At 35.8% G+C, this 10731-nt stretch overlaps 1 non-coding gene across 1 annotated transcript; it reads left to right on the top strand.

Moving 5' to 3' along the window:
* Positions 1 to 553: 553 nt before the first annotated feature.
* On the top strand, positions 554 to 659 carry LOC115220556. The gene has a single exon (XR_003882551.1). It is a non-coding gene; the product is annotated as a U6 spliceosomal RNA (small nuclear RNA).
* Positions 660 to 10731: the final 10072 nt, after the last annotated feature.

The raw sequence follows: 10731 nt of genomic DNA, 5'->3' as shown, positions 1-10731 counted from the left end.
AAGTCCTGCTGTATAAAGTAATTATGTATGGACTCAATATGGTTCTCCTGCTCATACCCCGAAGAAAGTGCAGAAATTCTGCGAAGACAACTTCGCCGACTTTTTTCCTGCTAGCTTCTAGCTTTCTTTCAGTCCAGGCTTGAACTCCCTGGACCATATCATATGGGGAAAATTGGAGCACTTTACCAACAGAACTTCTCAAATCCCGAGGGAAGAATGGGACAACATGTCTGAGTACTGCATCATGAAGAGTTATGATGCCTTCAGGTGGCGTGTGACGGATATGGTGGACAATGAAAGCAGGCATATTGAATAAATTGTCTCTTTCTACCCTTATAAACTTGTGTTAAAATTATATTCATGTCTAGTTGCTGGTTGTTGTAATATAAACAATTTGATGAATTATCTATCTAAGTTTTGCTCTCCCCACCCTGTATATATATATATATATATATATATATATATATATATATATGTGTGTGTGTGTGTGTGTGTGGGGTGTGTGTGTGTGTGTGTGTGTGCGTGTGCGTGGTGTGTGTGTGTGTGTGTGTGTGTTTTTATGCTTCGGCAATACATATACTAAATTTGGAACAATACAGAGATTAGCATGGCTCCAACGCAAAGATAACACGCATATTCGTGAAGCGTTCCATATTTTTAGGCGCAGGAGTGGATGTGTTGTAGGAAGCTTCTTTACAAACCACATGGTTTCAGGTTCAGTCCCAATGCGTGGCACCTTGGTCAAGTGTCTTCTACTATAGCCTCGGGCCGATCACAGCCTTGTAGCCGGATTTCGTAGACGGAAACTGAAAGAATGGATTGGATTACCTACTACAGGAAATGAACCACATATCACTCGGTTACTGTTCGACCGCAATAACATTTACGTCATGAGAGTGTATGTGTGTATATATACGTATATATAAATGTAAGTGTATGTGTGTGGTGTGGTGTGTATGTGTGCATGTGTGTGTGTATATGTGCATGTGTGTTGTGTGTGTACATATGCATATGTGTGTGCAAGATAGTTGGGCTGTATATATATATATCATGTATGTATGTATGTATGTATGTATGTATGTATGTATGTATGTATGCATGCTTGTATGTATGTTTGTCTTTGGTTTTAATTTTCAAATTTCTCACTAACCGAGAAAGAGTCGATTTCAAGTCAAGAAACAAGATACTTCACTGGAATTCAGACTACATCAAACAAGATATTTTTGTATGTATATATGTATATTTGAATGCCGTTCGGGTTAAGCCCGGATATAAATTTAGTAAAGTGAACGTGTATTTGCAAGCTGATTTAATTTTTGCCAACACAGACACCAAGTATAAAATTGCAGCCAATAACTCGGGCTCCTATTATTGAGCCTGGTCGCAGTTGATTTATTTTCGTTCAGCGTCTGGCGGTTGTCTTCGAGGTGCTCTGTGTCAAAAAATATCGTTCGTAGCAGATGGTCTCTTGACATTGTTCACACGCACCCGAATCGGGCTCAGAATTAACTTTCTGAGTTGTTATCTATAATTGTAAAAATTAGAAGTAATTCAAATTCAAGTTTTCTTAAATCAATAAATTTCTATAGAGATTAAGATTTAAATTCTAATCTATGAAAAGTTTCTGTTCTGCAATATTCTTGAAGGAACGAAAAATTATCCAGCAACTCGGGCTAATACGAATTAGCCTGGTAGATGTAAAAGACTAACTGGCATCTCTTGTCAAGAGTACAGGCGACAGTCAGGTCGCTGATGCTTGTTTCACACTCCACTGCCATTATTTGATTGGTGTTATTCTGTACGTCTGTGTGTAAAGATCAGTTGTGTTTTGCAGGGTTGCTTTATTTTTACCCTTAACTTAGAAATGGAGAAAGACATAGTGCTAGATATAAAAAAAAGAAGCTATTTGGGGCTAGAAATAAAGTGAAAAACGTGCAATTCTTCGAGCAGGCATGTGTCTTATGCGAAATCCCCAAGTGGCGGTGATGACCTGGAGTCACCGCTAGTAAGTATATATATATATATATATATATATATATATATATATATATATATATAATTTATATATATATATATATATAATATATATATATATATAGATATATATATATATATATATATATATAATGTCAACACGGAACAAATAATTCACGAGAAAAATAATTCACGAAAGAATAATTTGTGAAGATTCATTTGACTCTGTTATTACCTTGTTTAACAATTTGAAAATGATAACAGAATCAGTAATATAGGCGATTGCAGGCCCCAAAAAGGCATTAAATTGCTGAAGGATTAAAATTATCAAAGAACATACTAAGTATATCTACCTGCTGAAAATAACACTTTGCCTTCGGACGGTTGATTTCATCAGAGTGTTTTGGAGATTTAAATAAGAGATAGTATGTCCTTTGATTAATTCCAATCCTTCAGCTATATATATATATATATATATATATATATATATATATATATATATCGTTTTTAGATTAGGTTGCAAGATTCTTTATATGAGTTCGTGTGTTGAAGCATATTCTGTTGTGTCTGGGGAGAGTCAATTTTCTTTTTGTGCCTTATAATGTAATGAAAAGGTTGTAAGACGCAACGAAAATTTTAGGAAAATAAAATAGAAATAAGTGGAAATTTTACCGGTGAGTGTGTTACATTATAAGGCACAAAAAGAAAATGACTATCCCCAGACACAACAGTATATATATATATCTATATATATTATATATATATATATATATATATATATATATATATATATATATATATATATATATATATATATATATATATAAAAGTTGAGTTGTGGGGTATCGCACGAGTGGGATTAATAAGAAAAAAGGTTTGAAAATGCAATTTAAACGATGTTTATTTACTTAACCGGTTTCACTCTTTGGTAAAAGATTGTCAAAAGTAACATTTAAGGAAATTGAATAATATGGGTTCAAAAAAGTTTTTTACATAATTGTCACATTGAATATTATGCATTCAAAAAAGTTTTTTACATATTGTCACATTGATATTATGAATTCAAAAATGTTTTTTTATACATAATTGTCACATTACATGTATAAATATAGTGTTTGGTAAACAGAGAAGTTCAATAGTGTGATGAGAATATTTGGGATAATTTGGCAGAAAAGGATAAAACAAATATATTATGGGAATTGGTTGCGTTAATTATTGGTTGTCGCAAATTGTCACATTACATGTATATATATACAGTCTTTGGTATATATATACAGCCTTTTGACAGCAAAAATTAAAATGGATTTTTTATACATCTCAGAATATTTTAAGTTCAAGGCGAGAATATGTTTTTACTGACCTGTCGGTATTAGCAGAAAGGCTGAACTGAGAGAAAAGAAGAAGTAGCCAATGTGGTGTATACTTCCCCTTTATGCATGAATGATTTTGGGGTTATCAGGAGTTAGTATGCGGGTGTGAATAGATGTGTCCGTGCCCGTTGGTCAGATAGCGTCTGTTTGTCACACATCTCCCCAAACATGCCGATAAAGACACCTTAATCGTTTCTTTTGATGTTATTAATCTTTACACCACAATCCCACATGAATATGGACTGGAAGCCATTAAATTCTGGCTGGATAAATATCCCAATGAGATCCCGGAAAGAATTAAAAAGAATTCATAATTGAGGGCCTCAAATTATATTCTGCAAAAAACTTCATGTATTTCCACAACAACTTACAGACAGGTCTCAGGAACTGCAATGGGTACGAAAGTTGCACCTACCTATGCAAACCTGGTTGGCCTACCTGGAATCACATATCTATGAAAAATCCAAATATAAGTACGGCCAGTCTTTCCACAAATACCTGTTGGAGAACTGGAAACGCTACTTAGATGATGCCTCATCCTATGGTCCCACACACTCGACCAATTATAGACTTCAAAAACCTATCAACAGTGTAAATAATAACATTCAATTCACAATGGAATATAGTCAGGACCAACTCCCTTTTCTTGACATCCTAATCATTAAAAAAGCGTCAACATTGAAACTGACATCCATTACAAACCCACTGACTCTAAACAATACCTTCTATTCACCTCCAATCACCCAAAACACACAAAGACAAATATCCCCTTCAACCTAGCGAGAAGAATCTGCACTATTGTCTCAAATGACACAACACGAAATAGAAGACTCCGGGAACTAAGGGCAATTCTTCTCGAAGACATTACCCGGCATCACTAGTAGACAACGGAATAGAACGGGCCAAATCAATCAACATTCAAGACCTCGAAAACCCAAACACATCCACAGTACAGTAAATAGCCTCCCCTATCTCTCACACACACACCCAAGGAATGCAGAAGCTTACACTATTATATACAACAACATTCCACAACTAAATCAAGACCCACGCCTGAAAAAAATACTGGCAGCTCATAAAATAATAAAAAGTAAGAGACAACCTAAATCCCTAAAAAACCTCCTCACCAACGCAAAATTATACAACACAAACCACCGCCCACCATCAAAAAAAGTGTGGTCGCCCCAACTGCAAGACCTGCATCCACCCATTGAGGGATCGTCGTACAAGTTCCACTCGGTACACACATTCATCATAAAAAATAATTTCACGTGCGCATCAAAAAATTTACTCTACGTCATAAGGTGTGAAGGATGCCACGAAGACTACATAGGGCAAACGAGCCTTACCCTCAGAGAAAGAATGACAGTCACCGACAACAACTGAGGGACCCCTCCACAAGACAGATACCACTGAGTGGACACTTAGACCTTTGTGCACACAATAAGTCCCCCAAATTCTTAGTCTTCCACTATACAATGCTCGGACAACACCACAGACCAAACACGAATAAATAAGGAAAGTAATCTTATTCAAAAATACAGACCACAACTAACACATACTCTAACATACCCCTGAAACACATCCAGAGCAAGCACACAGGGACGCGCGCACGCTCACAGCATATCGTGCGGGCGGGCACATGCGCGCATCGGCACGCATAGGACACACTAGCGGGCATTGACCGCACACATACTGGCATGCACACGCATGCATTATATATATGTAGGTGATGTATGTGTGTGAGTGTTGGGTGTGTGTGTGTGTGTGTGTGTGTGCACGTTTTGGTGTGTGTGTGTGCCGCGGGTTGTATATATATATGTGTGTGTGTGTGTGTGTGCACTGTGTGCGTGTGTGTGTGTTATATGTGTGTGTGCGCGCGCGTTGTGGTGTGTGTGTGCACGTGTGTATATGTGTTGTGTGTGTGTGCACTGTGTGCGGGTCTGTGTGTATGTGTGTGTGTGTGTGTGAGCATTGTGTACGTGTGTATGTATTTACATGTGTATTTGTTTATATATATATATATATATATATGTGTGTGTGTGTTGTGTGTGTATATGCATGGTATGTGTGTATATGTTAGTACTTTGTTTGTGTGTGTGTGCGGTATGTAGAGATATATTTGAGTGTGTACGCTATAGGTTTGTAATTTGTGTGTGTGGGTGTGTGTGTGTGTGAATTTTTTATATATATATATATGTGTGTGTATGTGTGTGAAAAAATATATGTATGTGCATGTATGTATGTGTGTATGTGTGTGTATATATATATGTATATATATGTATATATATGTGTGTGTGTATGTGTGTGTGTGTATATTTATTTGCATGTTTATGTGTGTGTGTGTATATATATATTATATGTGTGCGTACGTGTATGTGTATGCATTGTATGTATGTGTATTGTGTGTATATGTGTACATCTATGTATGTGTATGTAAACACTATTTTATGTATATATGTATTATGTATATGCATTGTCTATATATATATATATTATATGTATGTATTGCGTATGTATATTGCATGCATATATTGTGTATGTGTATTATTTACATGCTGTATGTGTGTATTGTATGTGTATATATATGCTAGGTGTATGTGTGATATTTATATTATGTATGTGTGCGTGTGTTGTGTTGTGTGTGTGTGTGTGTGTTGTGTGTGTATGTGTGTTATATATCTGTGTATATATATATAGATACATGTTATATTTGTGTGCTGTGTGTATATGTGATATAGTGGTGCGTTGTGTGTGGGTGTGTGTGTGTTCTGTGTGTGTGTGTGTTGTTGTTTGTATGTGGTGTGTGTTTGTATACTATGTGTGGTGGTGTGGTGCGTGTGTGTTGTTGTGTGTGTGTGTGGTATATATATGTGTGTGACAAACAGACGCTATCTGACCAGCAGGCACGGACACATCTTTCACACCCGCATACTAACCTCCTGATAACCCCAAAATCATTCATGCATAAAGGGGAAGTATACACCAATTGGCTACTTCTTCTTTTCTCTCAGTTCAGCCTTTCTGCTAATACCGACAGGTCAGTAAAAAATATTCTCGCCTTGAACTTAAAATATTCTGAGATGTATAAAAAATCCATTTTAATTTTGCTGTCAAAAGGCTGTATATATATACCAAAGACTGTATATATACATGTAATGTGACAATTTGCGACAACCAATAATTAACGCAACCAATTCCCAATAATATATTTGTTTTATCCTTTTCTGCCAAATTATCCCAAATATTCTCATCACACTATTGAACTCTCGTTACCAAACACTATATTTATACATGTAATGTGACAATTATGTATAAAAAAACATTTTTGAATTCATAATATCCAATGTGACAATTATGTAAAAAACTTTTTTGAATGCATAATATTCAATGTGACAATTATGTAAAAAACTTTTTTTGAACCCATATTATTCAATGTTTCCTTAAATGTTACTTTTGACAATCTTTTACCAAAGAGTGAAACCGGTTAAGTAAATAAACATCGTTTTTTAATTGCATTTTCAAACCTTTTCTGATATATATATATATATATATATTACAAGATAAGAAAATGGAGAAATACATCTAAATCAAATATCAATTACCAGATAATACTCAATCACATACTTTATTAAACCACCACATAAGAGACTGTAGGGTTAAATATAAAAAGCAGAACAAATCAGTGTACATAAAGGAATGTACATAAAAAAGTGTACATAAAAAAGTGTACATAAAAGAGTAATGTTGTATAATAATTAGAATATATATAAAAAAGAATATAAATACAAGTAAATATAAATATAAGCATACATTAGATCTTACAGCTGTTTCGGCCATGTCGATAATTATGTCTCATTTTACCAATATTAGCCCTTTATGGTTTGTCAGTATATAGATATAAATGAGACATTAACAAAAATATCACGAGGCCTCTTCGGAGATTATGTAATATAACACAGTCTACACATATACCCACATGGGTGTGGGTGCGTACCCACAATACAACATATATATATACATATGAGTGTATATACTCACACTCCTATACATATATCTCAATTTGTATATATATATATATATGTAATATATATATATATATATATATATATATATATATATATATTATTCAAGACTTTATACTTCTTAAAGGGATGTCAGCATCCAAGTTCCTCGGTTTTATCCAGTGTATCAATGAAATACTAAAAGATGTTAGCTTCACAACAATGGATATAGGTATATTAGCATATTTGTATTAGAAAAAGAAGAAAACGGAGAAATTGACATGTAGACATCAATTTATTGAAACAAACCCAATTTTGAACAATATGAAACTCATAGAACCTACAATTGATTCCATATCCAGACAATTAATTCAAATTAGAAAAATCAAATTAAAGATTTATATTGAATTATAGTTAATTGAACATTTCGTCAGGTTCAGAACTTGATAGAAAAAGGAACTACATTCCAATGTGTTGATATATCATTGGTAGACACCGCGTCAAATTCAGTTATGTGCTCTTGTGCATTCTAATGTAATTAATTAAGAAAACCGTTACTTGTGTATATTCAACTTTGTTTTAATTTATTTGTGCACGTGTGTTAATATGTTGAAAAACCAAAGGACGTGTATGTGGTTGTGTGGGCGATTGTGCGCGCACGTGTGTAAGCATGCGAACCATGTATATGTATAACTAAAAATGGTAAAGATTCAAGTATATTTACAAGTATAGGGCACACTGGAAAAATAACCCGGATAGGATTGCCTATAGGAAATGATCCATGCATCCCTCGGGCAACGTTCAGCTGCAATAATCCTTCTGCTATATATTGGGTTTTCCGGAAAGTTCGTGCCGATTTTTTAAAAAAAGAAAAAGGTCAATAAATACTTGCCATTATATTTTTAATCAACCAAATATGAACCAGTTTGTTGCACAATGCGTCTCCATCTTTCCTTTAACTTGAAAATACCCTCTTCCCAGAATTGAGGTGGTTTCATAGCAAAGAATTCATTAAGGTATCTTTTACGTCATCCAAGGAATTGAAATTGTTACCATTAAGACTATTCTGCAGAGACCTGAATAAGTGGAAATCCGAAGGAGCAATATCTGGTGAATATGGAGGGTGGAGTAACACATCCCAGCCGAGCTGCAGCAATTTTTGTTTGGTTCCCAAAGAAACGCGCGGACTTGCATTATCATGTTGGAAAACAACACCCTTCCTGTTGGCCATTCTGGACGTTTCTCTTGAATTACTGCTTTTAAATCGTCCAGTTGTGTGCAGTATTTATCAGAATTAATTGTCTGGTTACTTAGGAGAAGCTCATCGCACAGAATTCCTTTCCAATCCCACCAGGCACAAATCAAAATTTTTTTAGGGTGAAGACCCGCTTTTGGGGTGGCTAAGGGTAGCTCATGTCGCTTACTCCAGGATGGCTTTCTCTGAACATTTCGGTAGATAATCCATTTCTCATCACCTGTCACAATTTGATTCGTTTATAAAGCGAATAACAGATGGAAATGCGATCCAAAAGGTTCTTCTCACTCAACTCATGTGGTAGCCAAACATCGTAGCGATTTGTGTACCCAAGCTTTACCAGGTGCTCATGAACGACGGATTTTCATAGGTTGAGGCTTTCTGCCAATTCTCGGCTTGTGCAATGTGGGTTATTCTCAATTAATGACTTGATTTGGTCATCATCTGTAGTGGATAGTCTGCCTGATCGCTCTTTATCAATAAGGCTACAATCTCCTGCTCGGAACCTTGCGAACCACTTCCATACAGTTCTTTCGGATAAAGAAACATCACCGCAAACTGCGCATATTTCTTTGGTTGCTTGTGAGGCATTTTTCCCTTTACGGAAAAAGAAAAGCATCAAGTGCCGAAAATGAACTTTCTTATCTTCCATCTTAAAGAGTTACAGAATTAACACAGGTTATAGGAACATAAACCTTCTTCCACGAAAAGATAGCTTAAACTGTGCTCTAAATGAAGGTGTAGTCAAATCCTATTTTATGGACTCAACCATGTTCTAAAATAGGTCGAAAGGTAAGCTACTATAAATCGGCACGAACTTTCCGGACAACCCAAAATATATAGTGCCCTGAGTCAATTTCGCGGCGTATATATTTCTGCCTTTCGCATGTAAAATTGCGAACTACCCTAATTATTTATATAATTTTCACTTGTACCATTTAGGAAGTCAGCCTATGATTTCTACGATAATCTAATAAACTGGCAAGGTAAGTTGAGTTTAATCCAGGGCGCTAGGTGAGAGTCATTGACAAGCATTAATTAAAAAAATACAAAATCACTGTGATCTGGCTATGCCTACGCGCTGAGGAAGCTTGCCTACCTTCCTTGTGCTTTTTGTGACTACCAGCTGTACTTGTGTTTTTGTGACTATCAGCTGTTATTTCTTTCACGGCGAGCTGGCAGAATCATTAGCACGCTGGGTGAAATGCTTAGCGGTATTTCCGCCGAGGTCGACTATGCCTTTCATCCTTTCCGGGTCGATTAAATAAGTACCAGTTACACACTGGGATCGATGCAATCGACGTAATCCCTTTGTTTGTTCCCTCTATGTTTAACCCCCTGTGGGCAATAAAGAAATAAATAATAGTGCTGACTAGTGCCCTCAACCACTTTGGAGATATATATATATATTTCTGTATTTCGGTTGTAAAATTGCGAACATGCCACCTTTATTATAGATGTGTGTGTGTGTGTGTGTGTGTGTGTGTGTGAAGGTGTACGCCCTAAAGATTAAAGTGACGTATTCACAATCGCAAGATTAGGTTTCGATTCCCAGACTGGCAATACGTTGTGTTTTTGAGCAAAACACTTTCATTACACGTTAATCCAGTTCACTTGGCTGTAAATGGCTTGGTCTGAGACTACCTAGCGCTCCGTTCAAGACGAATGTTGGCCTGTCTACTTAAACAGAAGGATAGCATCATTCGAAAGCTACAACAATGTGGGAAAGTATATTGTGACCAGCGGTATGTAACAACATTCGATAGTCTGGTCGATGCAGTGCAACAGCAAAGTGCGTGCGCGTGTGCGTGTGTATGTGTGTATAAGTATTCGGACATGAATGCATGTACGCATTAATATATATATGTGCACAAGTACGCATGCGCACAAGCATGGATGTCATTACATATGTAAATCTTATTACTTTCTAAACGTCATAAATGTTTTACCTATTTTGACAGTAACTTAGGCAGCTTGTAGCTGTAATCTTCCGATTAAGCATGTTCTTTCTGGTTTTGAGAAGCTTGTCAAAATTGGTATTGAGGCTGTCAGTCACATAGTCATAATTATTAGTACAAAAGTTATAGAGCGGATGGTGTACCAGCAGATTTTTCATAAACTCAGCATA

The sequence above is a fragment of the Octopus sinensis genome, linkage group LG1 (genome assembly GCF_006345805.1).
Source record: "Octopus sinensis linkage group LG1, ASM634580v1, whole genome shotgun sequence".
Lineage (NCBI taxonomy): Eukaryota > Metazoa > Mollusca > Cephalopoda > Octopoda > Octopodidae > Octopus > Octopus sinensis.
The sequence above is the reverse complement of the archived record's forward strand: the minus strand, read 5'-3'. Positions and strand labels throughout refer to the sequence as shown.